The sequence below is a fragment of the Amyelois transitella genome, chromosome 26, assembly GCF_032362555.1.
Source record: "Amyelois transitella isolate CPQ chromosome 26, ilAmyTran1.1, whole genome shotgun sequence".
Classification (NCBI taxonomy): Eukaryota; Metazoa; Arthropoda; class Insecta; order Lepidoptera; family Pyralidae; genus Amyelois; species Amyelois transitella.
In genome coordinates, this window is record NC_083529.1 from 1,039,693 (window position 1) to 1,058,057 (window position 18,365).

Sequence of the window (18,365 nt, forward strand, 5' to 3'; positions counted from 1 at the left end):
AACAGGATCTATGGTCAAAGGCACACCCCGGGCTTCTCTCCAGAGAGGTAAGAATGCAACCGTTACTAAAGCCAGGATGATACAATGAAGGTAGTATAAAGAAAGCCTACTTATTTGAGAACGTGGATGAAATAATAGTAAAGATGAAAGCCGGTATGGTTCCCGGCACCAATACAAAAAGAATAGGACCACTCCATCTCTTTCCCACGGATGTCGTAAAAGGCGACTAAGGGATAGGCTTACAAACTTGCCATTCTTTTTTAGGCGATGGGCTAGCAACCTGTCACTATTTGAATCTCAATTCTATTATTAAGCCAAATAGCTGAACGTGGCCATTCATTCTTTTCAAGACTGTTGGCCCTGTCCACCCCGCAAGGGATATAGACGTGATCATATGTATGTATGTGTATTAAATAATATTACGAAGTTTATTGACTTTAACCAAATAAAAAACAATATTTTGATCGGATCAGTCCGTTCTACGTGATCCTCAATCCTCTTAATTAATTCTATTAAAGTGTATTTATCTGAGTAAGTATCTCAGTTCTGTCGGCTGAACGAAAAAAACTGGTCAAGCGCGAGTTGGACTAGAGCGTCGAGGGACACAAATTACGATAACGAAATTATTAATTGAGAATTAATATTTTTATTTGTCTATTAATAATTTATTTAAATGATTAATAGACAAATAGAAAGATTTTATTATTTGAAAGCAATACAAGCAAATACATACATAATATATTTTATTTACTAATGCTAAATGGGATAAGTCCGCCTTTGTATATTTTGTCCTAAAAATTTACTGTATTTTTGTGTTATTTCATATGTACAGTAAAGATATTACAAACAAACAAACTTAATGTTGCTTCTTGCCATATTTAATTATTATTTATCAATGAAAAGGTTTTATATAAGTATTTATAATTCTATCATTAAGCCAATAAACAGGCTGAACGTGGCCTATCAGTCTTTCAAGACTGCTGGCCTTGTCTACCCCACAAGGGATATAGACGTGATCATATAAATGAATGAATAAAAAGGTTTTATCTCGCTTCAGAAATCACAAATTAAGCAGAATAAACGATCACATCTTATAACGCAAAAAATGAAATGTTACTATTTGAGATTCAAATAGTGATATGTTACTAACTCATCGCCAACAAGAAGAATCCCAAGTATACCTTAGTCGCCATTTACGACATCCATAGGGAAGATTTAGCATGTTCTTATTCAAACGTACCAGGAACTACACGGCACCGAGTGATTTTAAAAACCGTGTATTTTTCCTTTCAAAGTACCTACTGAACCCCAAAAAGGACTAAGGTTTTATTATACTCTGAGTAATTTCTTCTACACAGATCTTGTTTTTTGTTTTTTTTAATTAGCCCTATTCATTGCTTTGAATAGAACCGAAATGACAGTTTAATTTACCTGTCAACAGCTATGTATTTATTTGACAATTGTATCTACGTGTGAACTAATTATGATAGCTATGGAACTTGAAAAATAACTATTTTAAGTTTGTATTTCACTTGAGTGAATTCATACTTACATACATATAATCGCGTCTATATCCCTCGCGGGGTAGACAGAGCCAACAGTCTTGTAAAGACTGATAGGCCACGTTCAGCTATTTGGCTTTAAGATAGAATTGAGATTCAAATAGTGACAAGGTTGCTATATCATTTTGAACATTTGTGTGGTTCCCGGCACCAATAGAATAAAGAATAGGACCACTCCCTCTGTTTTTCATGGATGTCGTAAAAGGCGACTCAGGGATAGTCTTACAAACATGGTAATCCTCTTGTAGGTGACGGGCTAGCAACCTGTCACTGTTTGAATACTACCACTATTGTTTATAAGCCTATCCCTTGACTGACTTTTACGATCTGCACGAGAAGAGAAACAACTGGTAAAATAGACTATATTTTTGTACACCACCAGACATAGAAGCTTTTACTTGATAAATGTTCCCCTATTCCCTTAGCCGCCTTTACATCCATGGGAAATATATATGTTGAGTTGTTCTGTTCTAAAGTAGGCGATTGATATGTTTAATGTTACACTAAACCCACATATCTATACTAATATTATAAAGCTGAAGAGTTTGTTTGTTTGAACGCGCTAATCTCAGGAGCTACTGGTTCAAATTGAAATATAATTCTTGAGTTGAATAGACCATATTTTATCGAGGAAGGCTTTACGCTATATGACATCACGCTGCAACTATTAGGAGCAAAGAAATAATGGAAAATGTGAAAAAAACGGGGATAATTATTCATCCTTGAGGGCTTCAATAATGCCCAAAATAACTATTCCACGCGGACGAAGTCGCGGGCACAGCTAGTAATTAAATATAAAGTGATGTGTACACAATTCATCTAACAATGTATATACATCTTAATGGTATGCGGGTCATGGGAGGGCCATAACTTTTAACTGACCATAAAATGGTCTACGGTATACAGAATGTTCTTTTTTGAATATACATACATAATCACGTCTTCATCCCTAACGGGGTAGGCAGAGCCAACAATCTTAAAGTTACTAAAAGGCCCCATGACTATACGACTTTTTAAGGAAATATTTGTTTTTAATGTTTGTCTTTTTTTGCAAGGATTTGAATTATACTTTAATTTACCGCAGCCAAGATGATGGTGATGACGAGGTAGACAGAGCCAATAGTTACAAGACAGCTATCCTTGTTAAGCTAGGAAGCTTATTGATAAAAATAATAAGAAATTATAACACGATGTGACGTATCGAATTTGTAACATGTGGTTCCTGACACTTACGAATATACCAGTACCTAGCTTCCTCATAGATTTCGTAAAACGCGACTAAGGAAAAGGATAATAAACTTAGGCATCTTGTAGATGATAAGCTAGCAACTCTATTTGAAACTCAATTCCGTCGTCAGCTGAACGTAGCCTTTGAGTATTTTCAAAACTGTTGGCTCTGTCTACCCTGCAAGGGATATGGACGTGATAATATCTATGTGTATTGATTATCGATCAAAGAAGAATCATTAATATCCTATTCATTTTTAGGCGATGGGTTAGCAACCTATCACTATTTGAACCTCAATTCTATCATTAAGCCGAATAGCTGAGTGCGTCCTATCAGTCTTTTTAAGACTGTTGGCTCTGTCTACCCCACAAGGGATATAGACGTGACGATGTATGTATGTAATCCAAGTTTACAAACGGGCACATACTACGTTTTTTTTATTACCAAACCACCTTGGAATCCCAACTAAATAATTGCCCGGCAAAAATAAAAAGGCTTGACCAATTAAAAGACCCACCCTGTTGGCAGGACACCGTAAAATGGGCGGTAATGAAATTGGATCGTCGTTTTTTTTTTATCCTAACGATCGTCCTCAGGTCTAAGATTGGTCTAAGTTGAAGGAGAAAGACTGTTTTCGTTTCAGGCCACCCAAGAGAATGCGTCAGACTTACTACTAAGTAAATTAACTAAACATAACGTATAGTCCCTTGCGGGGTAGGCAGAGCCAACAGTCTTGAAAAAACTGAGAGGCTACGTTCAGCTGTTTGGCTTGGTGATAGAATTGAGATTCGTTTAAAGTGACAGGTTGCTAGCCCATCGCCTTAAAGAAGAATTCTAAGTTTATAAGGCTATACCTTAGTCGCCTTTTACAACACTCATCTTAAACAGATGGAGTGAAACCACACGGCGAATACTTGACGAATATTTAATTTAGTAAAATAATGGACAAAAAAATCGTAAATGCAAATGTTGGCGTAAAATATTATGTTAACGCCCATGTTCGGTCATTGATGTAAAGACTTTCATTTTGATTCTATCAATTCTACCTTTTTTATATTTCCTCAATTTATTTCACTTTTGACAAATCAAAAATCACGTGCGGCGTCACAATAATTAATTATCAAAGGCAATTAAATATATACGGGACAAATTACACAGATTGAGTAAGCCTCGAAGTTAGTTCGAGACTTGTTTTTCGAGATACTAACTCAACGATACTATATTATATAATTGATACTTATGTAGATAAACATCCAAGACCCAGGCCAATCAAAACAAAATCTTTTCTCATGATGCCCTTGCCGTGATTCGAACCCGGGACCTCCGGTGTTACAGACAAGCGTTCTACCGCTGCGCCACAGAGGCCAAAAATAGAAAAACATAAAATATTTCCGCTGTACGCTTATGCCTCAATTCCCTAAGTGGACACATCGACAAAACGGAATCGGTTTTTTTTGTAAAATGTAACTGATTTCTACACAAATATTTACATTTATATGCGTTTTACGATCAAAAAGGGGCCGTATCAATCGGCATAAAGCAGGAAAAGTACGCTATAGTCGTTCATTCGTGTTGCATTATTCTAATTGCCTTGGTTGAACTGTTAGGTATTCAATATAGAATATTTGAGTATCGACCAAGCCAAGTAGATTGGTGTTTCATGTTTTTTTTTTGTAACAGTTTAAAAGTTATGTTATAATATGTTTAGTTCTTTCCATGGGAGTGAGAATGCGACAAACAGACGAGGTAAGGTCACAGGAAATGGGTTAAGGTTACCAAATAACTATCAAACGCTTTCTATAACATTTTATGACTCAATTCACATATTTACATGTTTATCTAAAGAATTTGTCTCAAATTGTGCCATGTGGTTCCCGGCAGTGCCGTGTGGTTCCCGGAACCAATATAAAAAAGAATAGGACCACTCCATCTCATTTCCCATGGATGTCGTAAGAGGCGACTAAGGGACAGGCTTATAATCTTGGAATTCTTATTCTAGGCGATGGGCTTGCAACCTGTCACTATTTGAATCTCAATTCTATCATAAAGCCAAACAGCTGAACGTGGCCTATCAGACTCTTCAAGATTGTTGGCTCTGTCTACCCCGAAAGGGATAAAGACGTGACTATATGAATGAATGATTTGTCTCAAAGTTATTTCGAGCGGCTTAAAAAAAATTCAAAACTTTAACTTTAAATCACTTAATATAATAATTGTCATATCTTTTACATACATACATACTTATATCCCTTGCGGGTCAGACAGAGCCAACATTCTTGAAAAGACTGATAGGCCACATTCAGCTGTTTGGCTTGACATGTTGCTAGCCCATCGCCCAAAACAATTATCCCAAGTTTACAAGCATATCCCTTAGTAGCCTTTTACGACATCTATCGGAAAGAGTGGAGTGGGAGCCATATAGCTGAACGTGGCCTTTCGATCTCTTTAAGACTGTTGGCTCTGTCTACCCCGTAAGGGATATAGACATGGTAACGTGTCAGTATGTATGTATGTAACATATATAAAACATTTACATGTAAAAGCATTCATCAAACGGGAAATACATTATATGCTCTCGGGCAGTACAAGTTATTCAAATAGTTAAAGTTACCCCTCAAAACAGTAGGCATGGCATGTTTGAAACACAAAACTGGCAAGTAGTTAACCAGTAATGATCGAACAGTTAACTGAGCAATTAAATAGGAGTTAGGTGTCGCAAGTTTCGCTATGATTAATTTGCGCGTCCCATTTCGTACGGAATCGTTTGATTTGCATCAAATTTTGTGGTGTAGAATGTGTGTGTGATGTGTTTATACCGTGTGGTTCCCGGCACCAATACAAAAAAGAATAGGACCACTCCATCTCGTTCCCTAGGATGTCGTAAATGGCGATTAAGGGATAGGCTTATAAACTTGGGATTCTTTTTTAGGCGATCGGCTAGCAACCTGTCACTATTTGAATCTCAATTCTATCATTAAGCCAAATAGCTGAACGTGGCCATTCAGTCTTTTCAAGACTGTTGGCTCTGTGTACCCCGCAAGGGATATAGACGTGACCATATGTATGTATGTTTGTATGTTTGGTGTAGGAAACGCTGTGAAATGAAATGTTTGTAATTTTCTTTATCTATCTACTTATAAGTGAACTAGCGTTCATTTATACATATAAACGTAATATATCGTAGCATTTATACATATAAACGTTTTTCTTGAATCACTCTATCAATATTAAAATAAACTGCACCAAATCCGTTGTGTAGTTTTAAAGGTCCAAGTCTATCTAAGTCCCTACGTATGTAAGTATGTATTACAAACAGACATAGCGACTTTGCTTTGTACTATGTAGTGTTGATGATAGTGATGACGAAAGTGATCATAATAGTGATGACGATAGTGATGAAGATAGTGATGATGATAGCGATGATGATAGCGATGATGATAGTGACGATGATAGTGATGATGATAGTGATGATGATAGTGATGATGATAGTGATGATGATAGCGATGATGATAGTGACGATGATAGTGATGACGATAGTGATGATGATAGTGATGATGATAGTGATGATGATAGTGATGATGATAGTGATGATGATAGTAATGATGATAGTGATGATGATACATTTCAAACAAACACAAAACGCGCAAACCCGGTCCATCGGTTTGGGAACAATAATTTCACACAAAGAAACATTAAACTTATTTATCATATATTTTTTTTTACCTCGACATAATTACGACAGGGTAATTATGTCGAGGTAAAAAAAGCTTGCTAACTGAAAAGTTCAAATTCAGAATAAATTTTAATTAGCCAGTTGCTAGTTTAACTGAGCGGTGAGAAGTCACAAGTTTGGAATGTTAGTTAACGCTAACTTTGACCGAGAATTAAAAATTTTGTATCACCGACTGTTTCTCGGATTTTCTATAGTAAGGAAAAATAACTTTAACGTTACTTCTAAATGTTTTTATTTTGGTGGTCTTTATGCCCCTACGGGGTAGTCAGAGCCAACGGTATTGACAAGACTGAAAGGCCACGTTCAACTGTGTGGCTTGATGATTAAATTTCTTTTTTTTTTATGAATGAGTGGTTTATTATGCAATGAATGAATATTATTCAAATAATGACAGGTTGCCGTGCCGTGTGGTTCCCGGCACTAATAGTAATATAGAGCTACACTATCTCTTACCCATGGATGCCGTAAAAGCCGACTAAGGGATAAACTTATGAACTTGAGATTCTTCTTATAGGCGATGGGCTAGCCAAACAGCTGAACGTGGTCTGATGGTCTTTTCGACACTGTTGGCTCTGCCTACCCGGCAAGGGATATAAACGTATGTATGACAGGTTGTTATACTATCTCTAACTTTATTAACCTTTGCTTAATATTACAATTAATTTCAACACGGTAATTTAATATGCCTCACCTCTCAAATTAAAGTTTCCCATAAGATTAAAACTTTTTTTCACAAGTTTTTATTGGTTATCACTGTCCATATGATCTAGTTCAGTTTTATAATCTGTGACCTCGTGTCCAATTGATTGGAAAATGTAACTCATAACACTTTATTTGTTTTTAATATTTTTAATATCACCCTCGTCAATAACTTTTGTTGTGTTAGGTTATACGGGTAATTAATCCTTAATATTTAACCATCCAAAAATGGTATGTTGTAAATATTATCACGAATTAACCTTTAATAAATTTCAATGTCCTTATAGGTGAGAAAAATTACAAACAAAGCTTTTTTTTTTTAAATCTACACACATTTAAAAATTACACACACAACTTATTTTTTTTCTATAATCTACACACATTTAATAAATTATAGAAATTATAACTCGCATTTACAGACTGACTACTTAATAGCGTTGGGTTATGCTTTTTTTACCAGCTCAGTTTTTTTTTACAAATATGTAGGTATATAAACATGTCTGTAGCCCTTACGGGTTGCTGGCCCATCGCCTACAATAAGAATCCCAAGTAATTAGCCATTCCCTTAGTCGCCTTTTAGGATATCCATGTGAAAGGGATGGAGCGGTCCTATTTTACTAAAGTAGCGGGAACCACATGGCAAATCATTTATTCACAATTTTTTTAAATCACTTTTTAATACTTTATCTAACGAATATTACGCATTACTATATTTTTAGTCCAGCTATAGAAAGAGTTAGCAGAAAAGACATGACATTTTAAAAAAATCCTTAGTTATTGATACAACAACATAACTATACTTTTCTTCAAAGTAGGCTTCGCACAGCTAGTAATAAAACTGAAATGAATGCCATCAAATGGGACCCAAATTGGGGTCCTAATGAACCCAATATCCCGGGCTCACCTGATAATGGATATTAACACATGGTTAAGGTAAAAAATCAATTGGCCGGGCCGTCCCAAAACTTGTTAAAGGCTTTTGCGGTTCTCAGAAAACTTATGTAAGTAACTAGCTGTGCCCGCGACTTCGTCCGCGTGGTATAGTTATTTTGGGCATCATTGAAGCCCTCAAGGATGAATAATTTTCACCGTTTTTTTTTTTTTCACATATTCAATTCTTTGCTCCTTATAGTTGCAGCGTGATGTTGTATAGCCTAAAGCCTTCCTCGATAAAATGGTTTAATCAACGCAAAAATAATTTTTCAATTCGAACCAGTAGTTCCTGAGTTAGCGCGATCACTCACAAACTCTTTAGCTTTATAATATTAGTATAGTTTAGTGTTTGCATTCTGATCGAAGGCTATAAAGCGTGTGATAACGATGAGAATTAACAATAACTATTATTTAGACAAAGCCAACAGTCTTTGAAAAGACTGAATAGCCACGTTCAGCTGTGTGACTGAATGATGGAATTGATTGATTCAAATAGTGACAGGTTGCTAGTTCATCGCGTGCAAGAAGAATTCTAGAAGGCTAATTAAGCCTTTCCCTTAGTCGCATTTCATGACAATCATGAGATAGATAGTGCCGAGAACTACACGGTACTAAAAGTTCGTCAATTACCTCTTCTCCTAAATATGCAAGTTAAAAACAGACGTTAACAAAATACTGTTTTTTTAAACGCATTATATTTCCACACCTAAACCCTTTCTAAGGACTTTCCCTGCATTAAAGTCTTGGCGAGCTTTTTGACAGAGCTTTAAGCACGGGAGTAATCCACTCTCGTTTCACTTTTTACATACGAAATTAATTCCTACGGCGAGGTAGGGTGAGAAAAATCATATTTTCTTTTAAAAAATCTGAATCATAACATAATTAGACAGAGCCTTTATAAAGGCTCTGTCTAATTATGATTTATACGTTGCTTATTTAAAATATATGTATATAATTCTGACGCCTTAGTGGTAGAATATGTGTTCACAGAAACTGTACCTAAATACTTAAGACCTACCTATATTGGAACCATATTCAAGGAATAAATGGTTATGAAATGAAAATTAAGTTTTTGTCTTGGCTTGACACACTAGAGCCAATAAAAAACTCAATTTTCTTGAATTTTAGTGTATTCAGATAAATTAATGTTACACAAGTTTCAGATAGAGCGCATAACGCCGGTGAAGCCGCCAAAAGTAAAATTAAATATTTTTCAATCATAAAATGACAGTGACAGTTAACATTTTATTTTTAATATTTTGGCAAAGGCAATGCATTCTTGTCTTAAGGCATCATTGGGCCTAAAAAGTTTTTATTATTAAGAGTAGCTTTTGCATGGGACTTCGATCGCGTGCGAAGCCGGGACGGATCGCTAGTCTATCATAAAGTCTAATTATTATTTTTTTTCTCGAGGTATGTATGCGCTAATCTCGGAAAGTTGTGGACAGATTTTGTTCCTGTTTGAAGTAGGATTTTCTGAGAAAGGTTATTAACTGTAAATGCAACCCGTATGAAGCCGAGGTAATTCGCTAGTTTTATATATAGTAGGATGTATGTACAAGGAAGATGTATTTGTTTGCCGACGCTACCTCAAGTAGTCTGGGATTTAAGCGGATAACTTTAATTGTTTGGAACCGAGGCGAGGATTAACAAAAAAAAACCTGATATTCCATGCCGCATTATTTAAAATTAAAAAAAAAAAGGTAAATATTTCTTTTTTTTTAATTAAAAAATAACTTTAGACGTGTTGGCCGACTGTACGTGTATAATCTGTGGATTAATTCAGTTGATGTGTGAGTAAATTTAATCTTTCGTTGTCCTTAAACGGTACGGTCGGATATAAAAGCGTGATGCACAGGGTGGTTCAAATCTTTCCTCGGTCATGTCCCAATGACTCTTTTTTGAGTTATGTCCGTTAATTTGAGGACTGATGCTCTTACGATGAAGGAATAATACAATAGAATAGATTTACATACATACATATATATGGTCACGTATGTATCCCTTGCGGGGTAGACAGAGCAAACAGTTTTGAAAAGACTGAATGGCCACGTTCAGCTATTTGGCTTAATGATAGAATTGAGATTCAAATAGTAACAGGTTGCTAGCCCATCGCTTTAAAAAAGAATCCCAAGTTTGTAAGTCTATCCCTTAGTCGCCTTTTATGACATCCATGGGAAAGAGATGGAGTGGTCCTATTCTTTTTTGTATTGGTGCCGGGAACCACACGGCACTAAAATAGATTTATTTTCAGAATTGCATACAAGGTATCACTTATTGACGTCACATCACTTAAATCTAATTATAACTACTACCGCTTCCAAAGCGCATGTGTAGAGGAAGCGGCGGAACAAACTACACTGCAGCATTTTCGCCGGACGTCAATTTACAAATATAGATCTCTTAAAATCTTAATCTTGGACGAATGCACATTGTCTACATTAAAAAACATAAATGAATGTATATCTAATTATTTCAATACGAATAGGTATTTCGTCAAATATCGATGGTATGATCCAATATGGGTTAGGTTCCCTTGCAAAGGTTGCGGAGGACAGACTCGTCATGTCATCAAGAAGCGAATCGATGACAATATTGCTTGATCTTTTCAGTTGTGACCTATGCGAGAGAGATGGAGTGGTCCTATTCTTTTTTCTATTGGTGCCGGGAACCACACGGCTCGATATATGTAGATACGTGAGATACAAAATGATAAAAACATATTGAAATACCATTACAATAGAAAGTGGGAGATGGAGGAACGTTTAGAGGAACGCCACAAGTCACAACATCCAGTCACGCGACGCTATCAGCCAATAACAGCGTAGAGTCTAAATCGCGCAAGCAAAGATTTCACGGATTGGAGCATATATACAACCTCAGACAGAACATCGTCTGTCGCGCGGTTCCCCAGGCATCACACTTAGCCTGGCGGAAGATCTTCCCTTTGGTGGCGGTTGATCATATAATCTCCCGCTACAAAACAGACTATTTATAATTTGCATTTCAAGACGATATTAACGAAATTTGATTTTGACATAGCAGTCAATCAGTCAGTCAGTGACTCATATTTTAATGTTACACTGTCCCATAAGCACTTCCTCCAGGTCAGATCCGAAGATGAACATGACGAGTAAATCTCATACTATCCTTGCATAATATGTCCTTCCTTAGTAAATCCCTGAAGAATTTACGACATCCGACCTTTGGCTGGGATGAAAACTAAAAGAAAGATATGCTCTTTGATCTGTCGACTAGCAGAATCTTACCTTAGCATGATATTGCAATACGAGTAATTATGTGGAGCTAAATGTTTTTATAGTTACAAGGCTAAGTATACAACTTTAAAATAGTATTCTGTTACTATTTTAATAATAAGAAACGTAGTATGTTTGCAATAAGAGATATTTAGGTACATTAGGTATGTTTTGGACAAGCCTTATGTTATTTTTTTATATAATTTCAGCTTATTAATAAAAATAATCTGTTGGTCGAGCGAGCGAAGCGGTTGAGGTCTACCGAACTCTAATGAACTAGGGGCGACAATAAATTTTTTGTATGTCTGTTCGTAACGCGATAAGTTTCGAACCGTTACTCTGATTTAGATGAAATTTAAAATGTATGTAGGATCTGTCCATAGAATTTTTAATTTCGTAAAGCATCAAAATTGGTCAAATACTTTTTGAAATATTCACAATTTCGTAAAAAATAAAAGTTGCCGCGAGGTCTGAAATCGCGGCGAACGACTAGATGGATTACAATATCCAATAAAAAAAAATTATGGCATTTTAATACCGATTTAGTATCCACTTACATTATTTGTGCCGTACTTAGATTTTCTGAATCGTTCTTCATGCCATATCTTCCTTTATTTTTTACTCTTTTGACCTGATAACTTGCCTTTTTAAGGGTAGAATAAACAAAAGATTTATTGATAGGGACTATGGAGTTTTTACTTTCAAGCGTGAGGGTTTCCGAACCGTAAAAAGAACCTTTTAAGATAACTTTGTAGTTCATTGTTCAAGAAAATATCGTGAGGAAACCTGCTCACACGAGAGTATACCTTACCATGATTGAAACTACGACAAATTGATTTAAATTGCTTAAAGACAAAAAGATTTTTGCAATCAACATGTTACTATTTGAATTTCAATGTCGTGAACATTTTACTGAACTTTTCTATGAAAAATATAACAGATCCACAAGTATGTTGGTTCTTAGCATAAATTGATGTCTAAATCCTACTAATATTATAAATGCGAAAGTTTGTGAGTATATCAGTATGGATGTTTGTTACTCTTTCACGCAAAAACTATTGAACCGATTAAAATTAAATTTGGTATGTAGGTAGCTGAAGATCCAGAATAACATATATGCTACTTTTTATCCCGAAGTTTCCACGGGATTGATAGGGTTTCCATGCGGACGAAGTCGCGGGCGGCCTCTAGTTTTGTATAATACATACAAAAAAAATGGTCCATAAAATTATAAATGCATTAATAAATTTAGTGACTTTTGTCATTGCTTTTTCCATTTATAGTTAAGTTAGTTCCTACTTAATTATCTCAGCACGACATGGTAAGTAACATAAAACAGATGACCAACTTTCAAGTTTGTAGCTTCTATGGTTTGTGGTGGTTTAAGAACTTTATTTCACATAAAGAATTACATTCACTTACAATGAGAACATTTAAAAAACAAACATTTATGTACAATGTTAAAGTGCGTTTACTTAAATAAAATCGAATACTTAGTGGGTAGAAAATAAAATAATTGTAGTTCAAACAGCAAAATATAAATATTAACTTACTTGTAGTTTCTTTAGGCTGGGCGTTGATGAGTCACTCACCCTTGTTCCTTTATACATACATACATAATACATACACATAATCACGCCTATATCCCTTGCGGGGTAGACAGAGCCAACAGTCTAAAAAAAGACTGATAGGCCACGTTCAGCTGTTTGGCTTAATGATAGAATGGAGATTCAAATAGTGACAGGTTGCTAGCCTGTCACCTAAAAGAAGAATCCAAAGTTTATAAGCCAATCCCTTAGTCGCCTTTTACGACATCCATGAGAAAGAGATGGAGTGGTCCTAATATATAAATTCAAATTCAAACTTTTATTTGCATAATATGAGTACAACAAGGTCTTAAATATTATGTATGACAGATCTTCATATATAATAGAGTAAGAATGTACTAGGTACATAAATAAGCTTTCCCCCTTAATTTAAATTTTGTCAAGTTTAAAAAATATTCGTGAACCACGCCCGTTTATCCATATTACCGGGAAATCGTCCAAATATACCCTACAGCACTAAATTCGGACAAGCACTCCCGGCACCTGGTGGGAACCGTCAGTTGTCGCGACCTATATTTTATTTATGAGCATCCCACCGTAGTGATGGCGCGGGTTTATCGACATTAAATATTAAATAAATAAATATATACAGGACATAATATTACACTGATTGAGTTAGCCTCAAAGTAAGTTCGAGACTTGTGTTACGAGATGCTAACTCAACGATACTATATTTTATAATAAATACTTACATAGATAAACATCCAAGACCCAGGCCAATCAGAAAAAGTTCTTATTTCATCATGCCCTGGCCGGGATTCGAACCCGGGACCTCCGGTGTCACAGACAAGCGTACTACCGCTGCGCCACAGAGGCCGTATTTATATTATGCAAAATTATCACGTATCATTTCTTATCTCTGCTAGTTTACCGGTTGTACGCTCTTGAAGAACTGTTTCGGAGCCCGGAGTTCGCTCGCCTTCTGACTTCTCTCTCAAATTGGTTCAGTTTTCGGCGTCCTCAGATTTAAGTCCATTGACTTGCCTGTCATCTTTTGCGACATTCAGCATTGGTCAACGAACCGCTAGGTCTAGTTGGATATATACATACATACATATAATCACGTCTAAATACCTTGCGAGGTAGACAGAGCAAGCAGTCTTGATAAAACTGAACTTGCTTGTTTATGAGAAATGTGTAAGTATCTACCTACTCACACACACACGACTAACAACATTCGATAATCATTACATCCATTTATCGAATACGTATTACAGGAATTCTAAATCGAGAATTTACCGTGAAATAGAAATTATATCTCATTATTATTGTTAAATTGGCCTTTATTAGGCAAGAGGCACTAATTGTAATTAGTAAGTGCTATTGTTAGACATTTTGAAGGTGGATTGGTGACAGTCAAACCTCCAATTGTGTTTTTTTATCGCAGCAGTTCATTATAAATTTAATATATTACATACATAAGTACTTTCTTTTCCACGCATCTTTTCCTACCAAACTTATTCTCTCTACAACAGTCTTACGGTAAAAAATTCATCGATAACGACGCATCTGAAGACAATGCTGCTAAGTGTACTACGGCATTCGATACAGTTTAAAAAAGTAGCCGTTCCAAATTCTGATGGAACCCATTTGAAAGATATCGATCCTATTCAAAAATAGAATCCCTTTTATCTGTGAAGGGTCGACTTTTTTTAATTTCACGGCAGAATTTTAAAAGGTCAGTGGTATTTATAATATAAATATTTTGATAAAAACGTATTGGTTTGATCCGGATTTGTTAAAAAAAAATATTATAATAAATAATAGTATGGACTTTTTAGTGGAAACCCAGATGTCATATTGTTTGTCCGGTAATATTTTTTCCAAAATGTGTGTTTGATCGACTAAAAATGAAATACAAGTGTTATTTAGTTTTCATAAACAAGCATAAGTGGTGGAAAATGTTACAATAACTTTTTATGTTGTCCCATAAAGTCTTGAGAAAGGGAAAGATCTCAACACTGGCAAAATAAGCTCATGGAGAAGTTTGACTGTCACAATGAAGAATAAATAGACAGTTTGAGTATATCTCTGAGTAATTAAGATTTTTGATGTATGGAAATATCCAACCAAACTTACCCAAAGTCCCTTGGTTCTTCCGGCATCGAAACTTGGAGAAGTGGGTAACGTCGGTTATTATCCGAATGCGACTTGGCCATGTATGTATCCCTGTCTTCCTCCATAAACTGCGAATTAGAGATACTTCTGTCTGTGAATGTGGCCTGGATGAAGGTAGTCTTAATCACATAATTTTCAACTGCCCCAAACTTGTGGTCCATCTTCGTAACATAATTCCGTCTAACATTCCCCATCTAAATTTAGACACTAATTCATTTCTTTCTCTTGTCCACACTCGGTTCTGTTATATAATTGCAAAGTTCATAACTAAAAATAACCTAAAACTATAGTTCCCATTACAAATTTATTTATTTTTTTTAACTTCCGAAATCTCCCTATTAAGTATATCCCTTGTTTTGCACAACTTTTATACCTTACACACTCACTACACATTATAATCATTAACTTGTCTTCTCTTTTACTAACAATACCTACTTGTTGTGTTTGTCTTTTTGTGTTTGTACATTTGTTAACCTTCTCCTTTCAGATTGTATACCGTCCATTTTTGTAACTTCGTGTCTCTTCAAACCATGACATTGGCAGAATCACCGAAAGTCCGGTGGAAGCCATAATATAGAAAAGAAAGAAAGAAAGAAAGATTTTTGATGTTAAACCCTAGATAAAAAAAAGGTTTTTAAATTACCTATTAGACTGTGTATCTTCATGGGCCGTCATAGCCCGTAGAACTGATGGTATATGGCGCTACTTCTATTTTATAAAAATACCACTGACTAAGATATGATCGAGGTCAACGCCCTAAAAATAAGCACCTAATTTTTGTAGTCTCGTCAAAAAATCAATATAATAATAAAACCAAATTGTGGGCTTTCCTGATAATGTTAATTTTCATGGGCATTTAAATCTGGAACATCAAACCTTTCTCCAAATTGTACTAAGTGCTTGCGGCAACTACATTTATTAGGCAAAAGAATCATGCTTTCAGCCAAATCATAAGTATGTGATGCTTCTATCCAACGACAATCGTGGCTAGTTTGGCAAATATTTCGGTAGGGGTGGGGGCTGTTCGATAGATACGCGACAGCGTGACGCCTTTGGTACACTCCGCGGGAATTTTTTTTCACTTTTTTCCTCGGTTGGTATTCATGCTATTCGATATTCAAATTTCTTTCAGTTAAAAGTTTGATGTAAAAAAGTTTATTTGAATAATAAATAAATTTTTTGAGGAATTTTAAGGCCACATTTCTGATGGACGTACATACTTATACTTATATAGAGCATAAATTAGTCTTGTGACTCGGTATGTCTACTACATAATGATGTTTGAGTAGAACCTATGAATAGTGTTACCTATACCAAGGTGCATCTAATTTTCATATCAGTTTATCCTTCCTACTTATTCAGATTATTTTATTATTTTAAGTAGAATTATTGATTAATTCATTCAAAGAGCATGTAACACAAGTCGTTAGGAGCGTTAGCCATAGGTTTGGCGTTTCAATATTAGTAATCGCTTAACGCTAAATATATTACCCCTTTTAAAGTGAATTTTCCATCTCAATTGATAATACAAAATTTACGTCTTTATCTCAAAAATACTAAAAGGCTACGTTTAACTGGATAAAATTAAGATTCAGTTAGTTACTCAGGTTGTTAACCCTGAATATATCCACAGCTAATTCATATAAGTAGTATTAAGGACGTTCTCAAATGCTATTTCAATCGTCTGAATTAGTTACTAAATAATTTATAAAGTCTTAATTCTGAATACGTGCATAAAGTTTTCTAGCCGACTGTACCTCGTGTTTCGCCATCCCGAATAGAATCTCTGCTTTATATCGGCCTTTTTATTGCATTTTATTTTGGCGCGACACCGCTCCACAGAATGCTCAACCCGCAAATATCGTACATAAAACAAAGTTCTACGCCTCTACCGCTGCAACGTGTGATGGAACCATGTCGCGATCAAGATAATAAGGCCGAACCACACAGCCTTTAAGTTTAGAACTTCACTGTTTGAGCAACTTAAAAAAAGAAGTTTTTTTTTAAAGCGTTTATTCACGAATTTCTCATCATTGTGGATGAGCATTGTTATTTCTTACAAAGTTTTGGCAAATCTTGGCAAGTTAATTTTACCTGCATTATATCAAGGTATTCTATCTAGTCTAATAGGTACAAACATATCATATCTTTATCCCTAAGAGCTAGTGACAAGCTTAGAATATAATTGACATTCGGAGATATTGATAAAATTCTCTTCTAACCCATTTACTCGGTGAAGAATATGCTAGTTGACTAACAATGAGTTTCATGTATTAAATAAATCAAAGTATATTATTATCCATTTTAATTAAGCCCGAGATTAATCTAGGAACCCCATTTTAAAAATGTATTTTCAATGTTTCATTGGATTGACGTATTCGTCCGTTTTTGAAAAGTATGATTTCAAATTAATTTTTAAGACTTTACCTATAGGAATTTAAAAATGTAATTATTTCTTTTTTTGGAAAAATAACAAGTATTTAGAACCAACTTGAAAAAAGGGTCAACTAGCCCATTCCACGTTTTGCCAAACCTATAATGTATAAAAAACATGTAAACTTCTTCTTTCTCCTCCACCCTCACCAGTCGGGAGAGGAGCCCGGGGTACGCCCTTGACCATGGATCCGTGATTGGGTGGGTCAGGTTTTGACACGAAGCGACTCCCATCTGACCTCCGCAACATTTGCAGAGGAACCTAAACCAGGTAAAAATTTAACTTACACTTTTATTTCGCCTATAACAGTGTGGATTGAGCCTTACAAATTGAATTTACAACGCCATGCAAGGGATTTACTCGCCGCCATTTTATTTTTCACTGCATTCTAAATTCGAATTTTGATTTGGCGGTTTAATACATAGACACGAAGTGTTTGATATATAGGTGTGTTCACAAGTCGTTAAAACAGTGCTAGTATAGCGATTTTAATGCGCATAATAAAGTTTTCATAAGTTTTTATTGCCTATAAAAGCCTTGTAACGCCGTTCGCTGACAATAAAAGCTGTGTGCTTACATATCTGATTGCTGAACGATGGTTCTTGATTGTTCTTAAATATTCATATCTGCCTTCGGGGATTGAAGTGACTCAAAGTCGTATAACTAAAAACTTTTGATATTATGAATTTCACCATAGCCCTATATGGTGAAATTCATAATATCTGGCTTATGTTACGAAATGTTGCTTGACCCTCTGACTATAAGAAACGTAAAAATACACACATAAACAAAAC